General features: G+C 43.8%; 1 protein-coding gene across 3 annotated transcripts in view; it reads right to left on the bottom strand.

Moving 5' to 3' along the window:
• LOC144755965 (ATP-dependent RNA helicase DHX58-like) overlaps positions 1 to 17,455 on the bottom strand; it is a 102,762-nt gene that overhangs the window by 24,748 nt on the left and 60,559 nt on the right. The window lies entirely within an intron of this gene.

Genomic DNA, 17,455 nt, shown 5'->3' with positions numbered 1-17,455 from the left:
CATCAAGGCGCTTGCTTAGGGAACCCGTCCTGGTATTCCCCTGTGAGATACCCCGGCAGGGTATCCACAAGGTGAAAGCCAGGCATCCCACCGCGAGGGGCCGTAGTGGAGATTAAGCAAGCTATTGCCCAGAGTCGCAGAGTGTGACCCCGTGAGTCGAGTAGGCACCAGAGCGAGAATTGTCGAGTCCGTGGAATTTTTGAGCCCGGCGGGGAATCGAACCCTGGTCCACGGGCGATCTCTGCTTACGGGTCTGCCACCTCTAACCACTGAGCCACGCTTCTCCACCCCCCATGGGTTGCCCCCATCTCCTTGCAACATTCAGCTTTGCTACTCCCAGTGCCAAAGTCACCCATTGCCTGTGTATCTGGGCTAGTCTTCCTCCCCGGTAATCATAATTGGTAATCATAATTAGAAACCATTTTGGTGTCAACTGCACGTCTACTTGCATAACTACTGTCAGTACTTCTCCAATGATTTGCCAAAACTCTTGTAACCTTAGGCAGCCCCATATCAAATGGTAGAAGGTCCCCTCCATTCCACACCCTCTGACACCGTGCATCTTCATTCTGTCCCATTCAGTGTAACACCGTTCTGGTGTAGTATACTCGTAATCTTGCCCTTATCGCCACCTCTCTTGTTCCCTGCAGTGCTTCCATCCATTCCTTGTCTTCAACCGGACTAATGTCACCCGCCCAGGTTGCTCTCAATGCAATGGAGACATTTTTATTCATAAACAACCTGCGATGTAGCTGGCCTAAAACAGGGACAACTGTGGACATTCTCTGCGGGGTACAATAGATGAAAGGGTCAGAGTATGAGCTTCAGACTCACCCTTCAAGGTGAGTTCACACTAGATGCTATGGGAGAAGTTTGCACTCCCGGGAGGACATCCGTCTTCAGTTCGAGTAGTCTTACATCTTACACAAGCAGCAAAATCTCACCCTACATCCACCCAAACATTTAGGGTTTCATTCTAAGTCTAGCAGGATAAACTTTTTTCCTGTTAAATTCCACAAAATTCCATGAACATTTTATGAAATTATGCTTTTGCAGCAAATTTTGGTTTGTTAGTATCTCATATCAGTTTTTTCACTGAGTGTGTCCCTCCCATATAAAAACACACCTGGCAAGGTACTTGAAAGAGACTGGTTTGAGCAGAAAATATCTCTCGGAGAGGCAGTTTCAGTGTGTGCTAATCTCCTTCTGCTAACTCATGAGATTTTTTTTACACAAGGTTCGCGTAGGTAAAAGAGTTACACAAAATCACTTAAGGAAAAATTTCAAATCGTTTTGTGAATTTAGTACAACGCATAAATTCAGGAATTCTGTAAATTTCACATTAAACATTTGCTCAGGCCTTATAAAAATGCCTTGTTAAATATCTGATATGCATCTTATAGTGTTTTCCAGGAATTATTTTACAGCCCAATGTGAAGTTTTTTATGTCAGAATGAGGGATTTACTACGCTAATGTCGTTTTACACCAGCTAATACCCACACATTCTACTCTTTAGTAACTTGTTCGGCTGTGCAAATTCCTCAATTTTATAAGTGGAGGAATTTGTGTCAGAAAACCCGAAAAGTGCGCAATTTTGGAGTACTTGAAATCTGAAACCAGGCACAAACAACATCTGCGTTCAAATCTAATTCCCTGCAGCACTCGAAATGAAGCATAGAGAATTAGAGGTGAGCAAAATTATAATTCAGTAATCTAAATTACACTAAACTCTGTAACTCAATACATTTTCTGTATTACGCCAGCAGGGACATTTTTCTCTGCCAGTGGTTCACATTCTTTATTCAGATCATAAAAGATACATCATATAAAAGACCACTCATACATACTAAAAGCAGGAAAAATCAATTCATTATTTATTGTGATCTAAAAAAACAAAATCACAATAAAAAATTAGAACAGCTAACACCATAACTAAATAAAATCAATAAAAAGGCAACTTTAAAACATCTTTGACTTTCGTAATTGGAGTGCACATTTTAAAGAGGAGCGCACTGCATTACAAGTAACACGGCTATCTAATTGGTGTAAAAAAAAAATCATAGCCACTCTACACTTATATTTTTGAAGCAGAGGCAATAAAAACTCTATGGTGAGGACAAGGTAAAACGTCCAAAAAAAGACAAAGTGCAGATCGGTCGGGGGGGGGGGGGGGAACTCATCACACGGGCATATACATATATCAGAGGGAGCAAATTGGCCCTGCAGGAAACACAGGAGTCACCTAATAGAATCTACCCTGATCAGGACAACAACATCCGTTCCCATGTATCCGAGACCAGATTCAAGTAAGGAGCCACCTCCTGTTATGTTTGTAAAAAGTCAGTAATCTCTAAAGGCGGGCTTAATTTCTTTCCTGCCCTCCCTCTAAGCTCTTCTATGAGATAGAAAGCAATCCCTGACTCGTTAGGTCTTGCGTAGCGTTGCAGCACAACACGCTGCTCGCTCTGCGAGACCTCTTGTGAGCAAGGAGATTTCAGAAGGGGACTTTTAGCCCCGCCCATCATTTTCATTGGGCCACGTCAGCGTTTATGCTAAACGCTGGCTTCCCATTGAAAAGGATGCTTCTTAATTACAGCCCTGTCTCCCTTTTGGACAGCCCATCTGGACTGAGTCGTCAGCTTCACGGCTGTCGTGAAGGAATTTCTTATCTACAAGGGGCATGTTATATAAACAAGCCGTGAAGCAAAGGATCCAGTCTGGATGGGCCGTCCGAAAAGGAGACAGGGCGGTAGCACATGAAAGTGAAATATGTTTGTGTTATGGTTTATACGGATTAGATAGAAAGACAGACACACATAGACAGTCAGAGAGGCAGGCAGGTAGATATTTACTACTACTCAGTATATTCTTCGCGGGCACCGTTTGCTTTTAACAATTTCCAAATACGATAGCTGAAAGCTGAACTATCCTCTTGTTTCGAGACATATCTCCCTTTGATTTGCTTCTTGAACAGTTGACGCCCACTCTATGCCGAAGACACTGAGCGCCCTCCTCGTGTGAATCACACTACTCTATCTCTACAGTACAGCCCTTTGCAAGATTCTAACGCAGGGTCTTCCCTTCCGAAGAGCCTTTCTGTCATTCATTTCAGCCATTTCCCCCATGTTTCTAATGCACGTACAGCGCCCACCTCCCATTCCCAATAGATGGCACAGTTTCAATAGAAACCGTGTGCTGCTAGATAACGTGTGGCATGCTTACTTCTAGCCTCTGTAATCCAGTGTGTAATTGTATCGTTTATCAGACAAGAGTGGCTTTTTCACGAGGGTCGGCTTTTCGGTATCAAGGACTAATTAGTATTAAAGGGTTTTAGGCACTGTCAACAATAACACGTGTCTATGACCCATTTTAACGGCGCTTGATTTTGCGAAAAGTCTATAATTGCTCTGCCTTTTACGTATTCGTGCCTTTTAAATCCATCCATCCAAAACGCCTCCGCCCGACTGATCGTCAACGTCCCCCGCCGCAGCCACATCACCCCCCACATGAGAGACCTACACTGGCTCCCCGTCGACAAGAGGATCACCTTCAAGCTCCTCACCCACGCACACAAAGCACTCCACAACGCCGGACCAGCCTACCTGAACAGCAGACTCAGCTTCTACACCCCCACCCGCCAGCTCCGCTCCGCCAGCCTCGCCCTCGCCGCTGTCCCCCGCATCCAACCAACAACCTCCGGCGGCAGATCCTTCTCCTACATCGCTGCCGAGACCTGGAACACCCTCCCTACCCACCTATGGCAGACCCAAGACCTACTCTCCTTCAGAAGACTCCTCAAAACCTGGCTCTTCGAGCAGTAGCGGCACTCCCTCCACTCAGCGCCTTGAGACCCTCACAGGTAAGTAGCGCGCTTTACAAGTACTCTGATTGATTGATACATCTCTGCCGCAACCGAGAGAGTTTCAGCCCGCCGAACCACCTTGCTGACATGCACATGTATTTCGAAATACCTTTTTTTTTTTTTTAAATGCGAACACTATCTTGTGGATTATACTATTTTTTGGGCCAACGTTTGCTGGTGGATATTACATTTCAGGGCGTCCAGCTATTTACACAGATACTTCTATTTTATCAAATTATTCTGTAAAAATATGAATTCGAATATCTTAACAGTTGATAAATATACCGACCTACAAAGGTCAGGACTTTGTTTTTTATTTGTATCCTATTTTCCACTATTGCTCTTGGATGATTCGTAAGTGCTGAGCGGATTAGGCGTGATAGAATGGGGACATCCTGCGTGCTCTAAGCCACAGTTTCATTATTTGAGTGTCTCCGGAGTGCACAGAATATAGAGGCTGGGATTTGAAGTAACTCCCGTAGCCAATAACAAGCCATAATATAGAATTACTCCCCAGAGCTCATTGCTGGCTGCGTTGTGCAACTACTACAGAGAAGCAGTAACGACCACATACATATTTCACTAACATAGGGCTAGTCTTTTACGTAGTACCCACTGCCAGTCCTGCGACTTTGGTGGATGTAAAGAACATAGGTGTCACTATTACCAGCGGAATTGTTCTTGTGTTGCCGACACTGGAAGGATTACAAGTTTATTCGGCTCTATATGGATTAGAATATGTGGCCAACAGGTTATAAACAAATCTCTACCACATCACACTAACCAACTAAGTTTTATTGCTTATGTTGACAGGTATAAACATGTGGGGAGCGCGTGATACACGCTCCACTCCCAGATGCACTGCGTGTAAGGATACCAGATCCAACTTATGTTTAAACCATTCAACATTCTTCAAAGTTTATCCAATTTTCTTCATTAATGTTTATCAGTATGACTTCCTCTTATTCATCCAATTCACATGTGTATCGTACTGCATTTAAGAAACTTCTCATATTTCCTTGCGCCCATCCGGACTTCTTCTGAAAATAAGATCTTAATACACTGAGCCGTTCCGAGCAGCAATCATTTATTTCCAACCCAATGCATTTCGGGCTTTAATCCAGCCTTTCGTCAGGGGTAACTGTGAATGGACAATTTCAAATAATGCAATATTTATAGATAGTGACAAGATCTATTACAACTCATTTTATACTAAAAAAACGTTTCGTGCTCATACAGTCTAGTATTCAGTGATAATAAACAACCCATTAAACACCAAAAACGAACTCATGCTAAGAAAATCCCTCTGACACCTCATATTTTCTATCATGTCACCCCTTTGGGAGTTACCTTTATAAAGCATTTACAAGAGAAATTACTAGAACACCAAACGATAAAATCACGATGTCTCCCCCTTCACAATTCTTGCTTATCTTGTAGGACTCGAAATTTTATGCACAATTTTCTCTTTCCTAACCTGTGGCGAGAAACTACAGTATTTTATCGTTCTCCTACCGAGTATAACACTCGTGTATTTTTTATTTATCAAAACGTTATGTTATAACCCCCTTTTTTTAAACCTCCAAGGACCTGACATACCTGCTTACTCGTTCGTGTCTTTCCGCCCGCTTTATGCGCCACAGGTAATTATTTCTCCCACGTGTGTAAACCTGACTTTTAAAAAACCATTCCTGCTCCACCCACAACAACATCACCTGACTCCTTCAGAACTCAGGCTTAAACTCCATTCCCCATAGTGCACTGAAATATACGTGACAAAATTTGTGCTATCATTATTGTTAACTGTTAAAAACATGCTTGCAAAATGTCCGTAGTACAGATCTATTCAAGATGCATTTCAGTCCTTCCATGTATTTCTCGTTACCACTGTCAGCGAGTGTTGCTCAGAACTTGTTGTTCAGCCATATGTGGAATCTTGAATGTCAGTCAACCTTCTTTACAAGTTTCACTTGATGCCGGGTACAAAAACCAACGTAGGGCAATTAATTAATAGAAACAGTGGAGGTGGTCTGCACACCGTTATTTATCCCATTATGATGCATTGGGTTGGAAATAAATGATTGTTGCTCGGAACGACTCAGTGTATTAAGATCTTATTTTCAGAAGAAGTCCGGATGGGCGCATGGAAATATGAGAAGTTTCTTAAATGCAGTACGATACACATGTGAATTGGATGAATAAGAGGAAGTAATACTGATAAACATTAATGAAGAAAATTGGATAAACTTTGAAGAATGTTGAATGGTTTAAACATAAGTTGGATCTGGTATCCTTACACGCAGTGCATCTGGGAGTGGAGCGTGTATCACGCGCTCCCCACATGTTTATACTAAGTAATAGTGTATCCAGGGCTCGCACAACCCAGTTTTGCACGCAATTGGTTAAAGCTATTGATTAAATCAAATGGATTATAATGGGAGAAATAACGGTGTGCAGACCACCTCCACTGTTTCTATGTTGACAGGTAGGCATAAAACTCATGTCCAGCCAAAAACCAGTAAGCTAAATATGCCGAAAATGGGGAACGGTGAAAAAGTTAGGTAACTAAAGAGACGATTCTTTTTGGTTGCCCAAAAATGAGTTGCTCGAGGAGGACGAATTCTAATATCTCATCACCAACGGACATAATCTTTTTTCTAAGAGTAAAGTCCTTCTTATGCTACATTTTATATTTTTGGGTTTGTAGACCTGTTCTGAGCCATTCTCTGAGTACCGCTCAGAAGAAAAGCTGTGTGGCAAGCTAATGCTATTCCTAAAAAATGCACGAGTAGCCTGCTCGCAAAGGCTCCCTTGACATGCACGAAGGTACGGCAGGACAGTGCTATACACATTTAAAGTAGTTAGTAATAATATTTTTTACAGAGCTGCTCATTTTCTGGCCTAGATATACACAGAAAAAGGCATTATTATAGTTAGCTGCTGAACGCCTGTTTGTGGGTGTGAGCGGAAAGGTTTATGAGAATATAGCAGCACGAGTACCATTGAAACGGCCTCTTGGCGCTTTGGGACTCTTAATAGTGACCCTGTCTTGTGACCTTCCATTAAACACGGGCCAGTTTGACCTTATCATAAGTGTCTGGGCGTCTTCTGGGGCCGAGAGTCTCCCCTTTCAGGGTGTTCCATTATCTGTGCATCTTAGCTACCACTGACAGTGTGTGTGCATGCTGGGAGGGTTATCGGCATGTTGTAGGTGACCCCGTTATTAGCTCACTCAACACAGGGTCCCGGAAATAAACATTCGAACACATTTACGCAATCTGTTACAGATCGGCCCCATGTAAACAAGAGGCTATGGGGTGGTAAAGAGTGCAAGCCATTCAAGGTAATAATGGTCGAAATCAGATTACAACACACACAACTAGTCGCCAGACATTGCTAAGACCACAAGTTCAAGCACAGCACATCAAACTATTTAAAAAACACAGTTTTACCCTGCACGTGGAAGACCGTTATTCCCACAAAACAGACATTCCATTCTGAAAAATGCGGTCCGTTTCTGTGACCCTCACCTTCATGGCCAGGGGTCACTGGGGCTTGGCAGCGCTGTGGAGGCAGGAATGCTATTACATTGTAAATAACAATGCCTTTTATTTTTGTTTTTAAACATAAATACATGGCGTTGTCATTTACATGCCAATAGCTTAAACTCGCGTAAATGCGAGACCTATTGCATTGCAAATGCTTGTGTTTTATCCTATTAAGCCATTGGCCGACCTAGCACGTAACACAGCATCATCTGTGTATAGAAGTTCTGGTATAGGCCTTTTGTTGATCAGCGAACATTGGCCCCCATATTCACCAGTTCAACTTATAGGTTGTTTCTGTACAATAAGAACACAATTGGTACCAGCACACATCCCTGTCGTACTCCCCGATTAACTAAAAAGTGGGATGAACACTCTCAACTGTTTCCACACCTCACAGATGCAGGTAAGTCCCAATGAAGATGTCTTGAAAAGGACACCAAAGTGGGACGCACTTTCGGAGTGTTTTGGGGCAGCATCATTGCAGCGCTTTATTTGGTTCGGGCGTGGGCTATATCCCCCAGAGGCCTGTGTTGCCGAAGGAGGCCCTGCCGTTGTGCTAAAAGCACTGGGAGCTTACTACAGAGCATGACACGCAGGATGCTCTAAGGCGTAGCCTGGCCAAAAGACTGGGCTCACTCTCTGAGCTCTTCATCACAATGCCTGGGTGCATTGTGGCACACTGATGTATAGACAGCTGGTTTCACTTGGGGCAGGCCAATGATTTAGAGGTACTACTTTTTGTCTTCTACCAGATGATTATTAGGGAGGACGGGGTGCCCACATCTCCATCCAAGGAGACTGAATTGGATCTAGACCTTGGCTAGCCAGGCACTGGCCATGTGCAGAAAGAATGTTGGGTGCAGTGGGCATGCTTTCACCCCTCCAATAGAAACTACGTCTGTAGATCTTATGCTGGAACGGGCTGTCAGTGTTATCAGCAATGAAATTGCTCAGACCGAGCGGAGGCTGTCTTAAATCTTGGAGGAGATACTGGAGCTATTGCTTGCTTTTCACCCCACCCCTATACGATCCCAGCCCCTCTCTCAATTGGTACTGACCTTACTATCGACCATGGTTCTAACACTAATTGTAATGTTATCTCACCTTCCATTGCTCCTAACAAGTCAAGTTTCTAGGATGCTCCTCCCAAGCCAATAAATAAATCCAGATGCGGCAAAGGGCGTAAGCAAATGGTTAGTTCTGTTCCTTCTCCATCTGACACTTCACAATGAGAATGAGACTGTAGTAGCACACAACCCATCAGTCCCCCCTCCTACCACTACATGAGAAGAACTGGCTCACCAACACAATGCAAGAACTAACGATAAGCCATTTAGAGTTCTTCTCTGAAAAGCTGTGTGTTATGCTTAGATGAGAACTCTCCCTCTTGATCTTACATCTGGACTTTATGGGAGCCCAACTGACTGCCCCTCAGCCGTTGTTGGACATTCGTCCTCCCATATAAGCACCCTCAATAATGGTCCTTACTCGGCCTAGCAGTATGGTGAAAGAAAGTGGTGCCCCTTCTGCGGATGGCAGCTTACTAATACATATGCCATCCGTTTCTCTCAGTGGTTCTGCCCCTCAGATCAGTGGCGCAAAGCTCACATATTGAGCAGGCAGGGAGAAGGTTAATCACATATTTCATTGACAACAGTCACTCAATCACTGAAGGACCTTGGGGCAAATGTTCTTCTCTCTGCTGCTTGCCCTTATATGGTTGTGTTGAAGGAGTACCCTCTTTAATAAAAGAGCAGCGCAAATCATATGATGAATTATTCAATAAAACACTAGACTGGCTAGTCCGTCACAGAGGCATGTCTTTTTTCCATGCAAGAGATACTTTGTTTGTACGAAGATGTGCGTGGATAGGGCCTCACTAGCCAGATGCTCAAGGAGGCTGTATCGTGGCAAAATTTAGATTTCAATAGCTGATATGTCAACTGTTATTCAACCCCAGGCACACTTATAGGGAAAGCAGTTCCATTACTCTAGTCCCATTCGGGTACTTTTATAGACCTTCTTTCGGTCATTTTCTTCTGATCTGTGGCAGGGTGCTCAGGGCACTCGTCCTCTCATTTATTTAGTGGATGAGACATTGCCTCCAGCTCACTCTAATGCGACAGAAAGAGCTATAATACCAGCTAGCTCTGCCACAGTTGGCTCCCTGGACCCTCTAATTAGTTCTAACAATTTTTGTACTATACCCAAAGCTAATAGATATGATGTGCTTTCTGATTTGGACTAACCCGAGGGGAAAATGGACTATGTACTACCTATTGCCCCAATAGTCACACAGCACCGGATCAAGACCCCTCACCCCAACACCAGTCAGAGTAGATCTATCTCTATACTGATCTGGAATGTAGCAGGTCTAAAGAGGAAAATAGATCATTTAGACTGGCAGGCATTTGTTTCAAAGTATGATATATTAGCTTTGCAGGAAACTTGCCTCACTGATGTAGCGCAGTTTGGAGGCTATGCTTGTTACTCCCACCCTGCCATTCCATTGATCCGGGGTCAGGCCATGGGTGGTCTAGCTATCTGGGTTAGGTTACGCCTCTAGGTAGCGTTATGTTTTGTAATGGACCCCAATTCAGGCCTGCTTAGCCACATAACCTTTCACCCATATTTCTCTGCCATTGTTCTACATAGCATATTTTTGGGTATTTACCTTTTACCTAGTTAAGGTGCTGCATAAATGTCGTGTGATTTTCCTAGAAAACTAGCCTCATGTATTATGCATGAGGATTCTCAGAATCACGGCAGGATTACCATCTTCTGCATAAGAACTATGTATAAGGGTGTTGCAAAGTCATCCTGTGCCCTGGGCACCCCCCAACTTTTTGCTGACTGGAACTGGTGGTAACTGACTCTGACTGACCCTGGGCTCTGTTTAACCAGGCCCAGGGCCAGTGCCAAGCTAAAAGGAACACATTAGAACACATTTAAAACACCCAACATACACTAGGGTACACTATAGTATGGTGGGGTACCCCTGTAGTTGGCATGACCTACCACCTAAGCCCCTAGTATGTAATAGGGCAGGGGATTGAAACTACCTAGAAGTCTCCAGTATCCTGGGGCATGGCAGTTTAGAGGCCAGCAGATTCTCTGCACCAGCATGTGTGCAGTGCTGAAGCCTGAGGTCAGTTTAAACCCTAAATTGTGCCCAAACTCGACTTTGGGGGTAGGGGCCCTTAAAAATTAAAAACCTACCATGTTTATGCATATTAGGGACCCCCAGGATCACCAATAGGTATCCTATGGGTGGGGGGTCAGTTATCTATAAGGAGCGCCCTTATAAAATGAGTTTTTAGAAGCCTGGGTTAAGTGAAATTTTACATTTCACTCCCCACATTGTCTTAAAGAGGTGCTCAAATTCGACTTTGATGCTGGAAGAATTGGGTAAGGGTGATCTGCAATATTTCTGCAGATTCAGAACCCCTGAAGTCTCCCCTAGTTGCACAGGGGGTGGGGGTCCGGTAGAAATTTGGGAAATACTTATAAAATATGGTTTTATAAGCCCTGGTGCTACAAAAGTGGCGCCAGTCATTTTCTCCATTGCAAACCACATGGCCCATAGGTTAACATGGTAGGAAGTGATTGATTAATAAATATTGATAGGAGAACCTAGCCGAACCATTCAAAGACTTCCCAGAATGGTCGTAGTAAATCCAACAATATTATATTGTTGAATTTCTCCTAAAGTGTACATACAATAAGTTATGAGACTTTCTTGTTTGTAAGTCCAAATTCAGCCTTTCAGTGGTCTGCCCTGATTGGTCAGATTTAAGTGGATTAGCCAGGCTGCTGGGAGGGCAGTGATCTGTTCTATTGGAATTCCAGGCCAGGAGGTGGCGTCGTAAACTACGCTCTTCAAAGGCAAGAGGGGAGGCCTGGGTTTTAGTCCACTATGACAGTCATGACCCAGAGTCAGGACTAGGCTTAAGAAAGGAATTTGCAGATGTTACTGGGATGGTCCATGGAAATGAGATATCCCAGGGGGTGTGTTTAGCCAGCTCTTACCTCCTTGCTGGAAAATCAGCCATTATGGATTTGGAAGGATGATGCATTCTGGGACAAACTAATGACACACTCCACAGGATGTGGTCATAACTAGGAGGAGTTGCCCTGCTCTCATTGGCCAGCAGTGACCTGGTGCTTGACCCAGAGAATTTTAAATAAGTATCTGAGAGGGGCAGAGCCCTCCAGATCTGCTGCTTGAAACTGAATGAAGCAAGAAGTGCCCTGCTGAAGGCTTTGCTGTGTGCAAGGAACTCTAAGGCAAGCCCTATGAAGACTGCACCCTCTGAAACTACAGCCCTGTGGATTACCTTGCTGCCAAAAGACTCAAGAGTGGAAACTCCCTGCAAGCTACAGGTTAACAGAGCTCACCTGGACAGCCCCACAAAGAATTCCAAGCCTGGAGCACAGTGGATTTGTAAGGGGTTTTGTTCAAGGGGATTGCGGAATTGAAGTTTCACACTTTCAAGGACCCTCTCGGAGATTCCAGAACCTTGGATTGCGTGTTGGATACTTTGGGACCTGCAAGCAGAACGCCAGGAAGGTGTTCTAACTGGACCCCGCTTGCTGAAGAAGGCGGCCCACTACAGTGGTGAGAATTCTTCAGAACAATTTATAAAGGTGTGTCCCTGACAGAGCAAACAAAAAGACTTAAAGAGGCGCTGTTGGATTCTAAGCACTAGAAAGTGACTAATCTTTAAAAATTCATATATCAGGTTCCCTACAGTGGATTATTTTCGTTTTGGTGTCATTTAAAAGATAAAAATATTAACTATTTTTATAAATTGGTGTTGGATTTTTATTTTGTGTTGTGTCTTAATTATTTACTGAAATGGTGTTTTTAAATGCTTTACATGCCTGTCTTTGAAGTTAAGCCTGTCTGCTCGCAGCCACGTTACCAAGGGTTGAGCAAAGGAATAATTTTCTAAGACCTATGCTGAGTCCTATCATGTGTTAGTGGCCTTATTGCCAGTGGCAGACCTACATTTGCCCCTACCAATAACCCACTTTCCAACAAAGGGTCATCCCTTTTGTCATCCTCGGCTGACATGACACAGCAGGGTAGAACCCCTGAGGGTACCTTTTGGGTATACATACACCACATCTTTGCTGGGGCAAGCAGAAGAGAAAGACTCCCGTGCTGACACACTGACGCGAGACGCTGAGGTTCCTGCATGCAGATCCTCCAGCTCACAGTGGTCTGACATCCCTCGGAGGGTGTCCATCTAGAGACCAAGACGGGGTCCCACAGTCTCGCACTTCAGGTAATGGGGGTGGCTCTACACCTACATACATGTTAGGTACACTTAGGTATATCTAGTTAGGGTTGCATCGTAGGAGTATGTATTATTATTGTCATGTATTTTTATACCTGCCTATATTCATTGGTGTAGCACTATGGTAGGAATCTACCATCCATTCACTCTATTAGTGCTTATAATCATTTATATCTGTTTCTGTGTTATGGTTGTTTCAGCATTTACCCTAGAATAATACTGGTTCAATAAATGCTTTTTGAAAAACGTCCCCACCATTTATTCTGTGTATATCTCTGAGACAAAGTGAGCACAAGTGACTGAGCGAAAAGTACTGTACTGTTTCCATGATCCCTGATGGGACAGAGTTGTCATGTTCGATAATTGCCAAGAACTATTCTCTCCTTGGTAAGAGGAGTTTACAGTGGCACCGTGAGCTAGCTGGTATATAGGAGAACATACCCAGTGGGGGTGTCTGGAATCAGTCTGGACATCAATCCCACCGTCTATATAGTCTGAACATGTAGATCCTATATAGGTTTATAGGAACTGCACAACAGTAGAGGTGACACTAATTAAGGGGCCGGTTAGGATTGCGGTTTTTCCGCATCCTCCGGGCCGGCGGAAGTGTCCGCCGGCCCGGAGGATGCGGAAAAACCGCTGCGGAGCCTTCAAAGACCCCCCTGCCAGATTAGGATGGCTGGGGGGTCAGGAAGACCGTCCGCTGCTTTTCCGCCGCGGTCGCCTTCCGACCGCGGCGGAAAAGCTCTAACATGTCTGGCGGTGTCTGTCAGACACCGCCAGGCATATTAGGATGTCAGCAGTTCTATGCCTTTCCACTGCGGCATTTCCTCCGTGGAAAGGCATACGGACTTTTGTTTAGGGGCCCGTTGCGGGCCCCCAGGGGTGAAGGGGGGGTGGTGCTTGCACATGGGGGGTACCTATGGTACCCCCCTAACTTTGTGTGCACGAAGCGGCAGGCACCACGCGGTGCCTGCCGCTTCGTGCATGCAAAGGTAAACATGCATTTTTTTAACCTTGCGGCGGGTGCTGCTTCAAGCAGCACCCGCCGCAATGTAAAAAATACAGGATGTGACCGCCAGGGTGGCGGTCACATCCTAATTTGCACGGAGGGACCGCCGCTGCCCCCGCGGACGGTCCCTCCACCTCTGGGGTGGCGGACGGACGCACGTCCGTCCGCCATTCTAATAGGGCCCTAAATCTGACTCGCCATCCATGTTAGCGTTAAAAATTTGTGACCCTACGACAAATATTGCCTTTTATCTGACACATTTTTATAATGATTTCACCAATACTGTTTGTATTCACTTTACTCATGTATTTAATTTCTTATCTAAATTACAAGCCAAAGAAGTAAACAAACAAATGCAACCCTATTATTTTCTTTGTATACATTTTAACGCTAATTAGAATGGGGCCAGCTGGGCCCTCGGAGAGCCAAAAGAGTTGAATGTTATTGCACACGACGCAAGGGGGGGGCGTAGCTCCATAACCATCTTGCTGCTCATGGCTTGGTTGATCTCCTTGGGTCATTAGGAGGGTCCTGTACCATGGGACCCTATTTTAGAGGGGGTGGCAGAGACTCAATCATTGATTATATGTTTGTAAGTCCAAATTTTATATCATGGTTTTCTAACGGAGGGATTTTACCTACAGAGTGGGGAAACCACAATGCCCTTTGCGCCTCATTATTGTTACCGATTAAAAGACATTCTTGCAATACTAATTTAGTCTCTATCATACACCATTCGACAGATGGGTTAAGATTAGTATGCGCCTTACAAATCCTATAGAATCTCTGTCTACTCTACTTAATTCTCATCTGGGCTTGTTTCTTAACTGCTTAGCTGATAATGGACAAAAATGATGTTCTTGCTTTATAATAGTTTAATATGCAGAATTAAAGAGTCCATGCTTAAGCAAATTTATCTATCTAATGAAGACCCTCTGTGGTTTGATGGGTCTCTTGTCCCACTGCAAATCGCAGATTGACGAATGCCTTAAACGCACATCCTAGAGTGAGATCTGAGATTTAAGCAGGCTCACCGAGAGTATAAAACTGCTCTGCTACTCAGGAAGAGGGAACTATATAAAAGGGACTAGGAGGTATTGGAAAGTGCAGCACTTGGAAAGGACAGTCAGTCATTTTGTATCCTTGTAAAACAAATTTGAACAAGGGATTCGCCCACAAATTCACCCCTGCACAATAATATTTCAATATCAGATTGGGTTTTACCTTTCACTTCTATTTATCACATTGAGGATATGCTAGCCTCTCTGTGTAATAGATTAAAGAATTTGCTGCCCTTTTTTATCTCTTTGCAGGAGGAGGAACTAGCTATTCAACATAATATAAGTGGAAAAGCGCCAGGCCCAGATGGGGTACAGATTGACTTGATAAAATGTATGCCCGAGCTATGGGGCCCCTTGATTTCCAATGTTTTTAATTGTTGCTTAACATCTAATAGTCCCCACACCTGGACTACATCAACAATTGTCCCTATATTTCAAAAGGGTGATCGTATGTCTCCTAAGTGCTACCGTCCTATCCCGCTCATCGATAGCACTATTGAAATTATTGGGAGAGTGATGTATGACCGCTTAGTCACATGGGCTGGAGACAAGGGCATTCTTTTTCCTTTTCAATTTGTGTTTCGTCCAAATTTAAGTACTAATGAGCAGTGTTTGACTCTGCCAGTTAATAATATAGTCCCGCAAGACATTGCCCCATCTACCTCACGTTTATGGATCTTTCCACTGCTTTTAATTCAGAGAACAGGACCAAATTATGGCTAATGCTGCTGGATTAAGGAGTGGACACCCTCGGTGAATTTTCTGTATTCTTTGCGTGCAGATCTTTTAGCTACAGTGCATCTAAAGGCTCACGGAGAGCTTTCACCCAATTTTCTATTGAAGAGGGGAGTGTGGCAGAGGTGCATATTGGCATCCCTGCTTTTCATACACTACATTAATGGGCTAATAGTTCATTTCATTTCCAATCATGTAGACATTCCAGGAATGACAGTCACTCTGGTGCCTGCCTTACTCTATTCCGACGGTGCACTCCTTTTAGCTCTTACTCCTAATGCATTGAGGCAGCTGGTGGACCGATTCACTTTTTTTATGAAAGATCTTGACTTACAAATGAATTATACTAAATCAGATCTTATGGCCTGTGGACCCGGTAAATTAAGGCTAATAAAATAATCATCAATGGGCAAGCATTTACTATTGTTGACAATTTCTGCCATCGTATTAGACCGGGCACTAGATGGACTGTCTTGCCAGCATTGAAGGTGTACAGCTACCAGTGTGTTAGCTCTGATACCTATGGGCAGGGCCCCTTTAGCGCTGGTGGCGGTCCGTGAGAGAATGCTTGTTGGCGCCCCCAATGACCACCTCCACCACAGATTCTCTCACCACCACCCATCAACAGTGCCCATCAAGTTTCCATAACCATTCTCTCTCAAATGCATTTAATTAGTTATAAAGCGCCATACCAATGTAGGGTGTCAGCACTTTACATCACACACTACACAAAAACAATCGATCATAAGTGTGTTAGTCAGTGTGTAGAAAATATTACATAAGTTTAAGAGTGCTTGGTCACAATCAATCATAGGTGTGTAAATCAGTGTTTAGGAAATGTTACATAAGACAGAGGACTACATGGTGTATGAGGCAGGCAGTATACTATGATTGCTTGGTCTTGGAAATGCAAACTCGGAATTTAAAATGCAACACCATGGTTGGGGTTCCTCTTTAATAATAAGAGTCAATTTCTTCTCAAATGAACCCTTTTTGCAACATAAATCTATGCTCTAAACTATATTTTGCAGTGAGCATGCAGTTTTAATGACAGTTATTAATTCGCTGTTCTGTATTAGGATTTTAAATTATGAACTGCAAGTAACAAAAGGATATCTCTTAGCAAAGCAGTAACCCACTGACCTATTTACATTATAAGCACTTTGTGATCTGCATGGTATGTGTTCTTCGCGGCAGGCATATTAACCCTCTGTGCTATTTTATGATCAGTCAAAACCTCAACTAGAAAAACTCTGATCTCGCTCCAGGAAGAACATTAATCCCAGAAGTTATCTTGCCATTTTTCTTGATGCCTGGAAATTGCTGGAGGCAAGGAAATCGACAGCAGGTGCTATTAAAAACAAAATAAACTTGCAAACACGGCGCAGTAGCATTGGTCGTATCGCCCTGACTATGGGGCTGGTTTGTGGGGTTTTAATAAAAGTTGCTCCCTATAGGCAGAGGAAATTTGCTTTCTCCGTCAGTTGGTGAATCTACTGCCCACTACTTCTAGCTTTAGTATCCATTCAGAGCTGAACCACTACTTCTAGCTTTAGTATCCACTCAGAGCTGAACCAGGGGTTTATTTCTGACAAAATCCACTAGGCCCCTCTTTTACTGTCGGTCAGTATCTATGCAAACCCGGCAGCTACGTTATGCAGAGATATGATTCTCGAGCGTCTCAACCTCAATGGCTTTTTCTATTCCTTGGCTGAGTTCTATCCGAAATCTCTAGCTACCCTGGGACTTTCTGCTCTGTTCAATGAGCCTTGCAGCATTTCTAAAGCAGATAAGATAAAGGTGAGAGCAACATTCCTGGAAAACTGTGAAGACGAGAAAATAAAAATTAGTTAGCTAAATGCACAGTCCTGACTTATTATAGACCTTTAGCAACAGGAGAACCTAATATGCATCTATCTATTGATCTTACACA

The sequence above is a fragment of the Lissotriton helveticus genome, chromosome 5_1 (genome assembly GCF_964261635.1).
Source record: "Lissotriton helveticus chromosome 5_1, aLisHel1.1, whole genome shotgun sequence".
Classification (NCBI taxonomy): Eukaryota; Metazoa; Chordata; class Amphibia; order Caudata; family Salamandridae; genus Lissotriton; species Lissotriton helveticus.
Note: the sequence above shows the minus strand (reverse complement) of the source record. Positions and strands in the feature narration are given on the sequence as shown.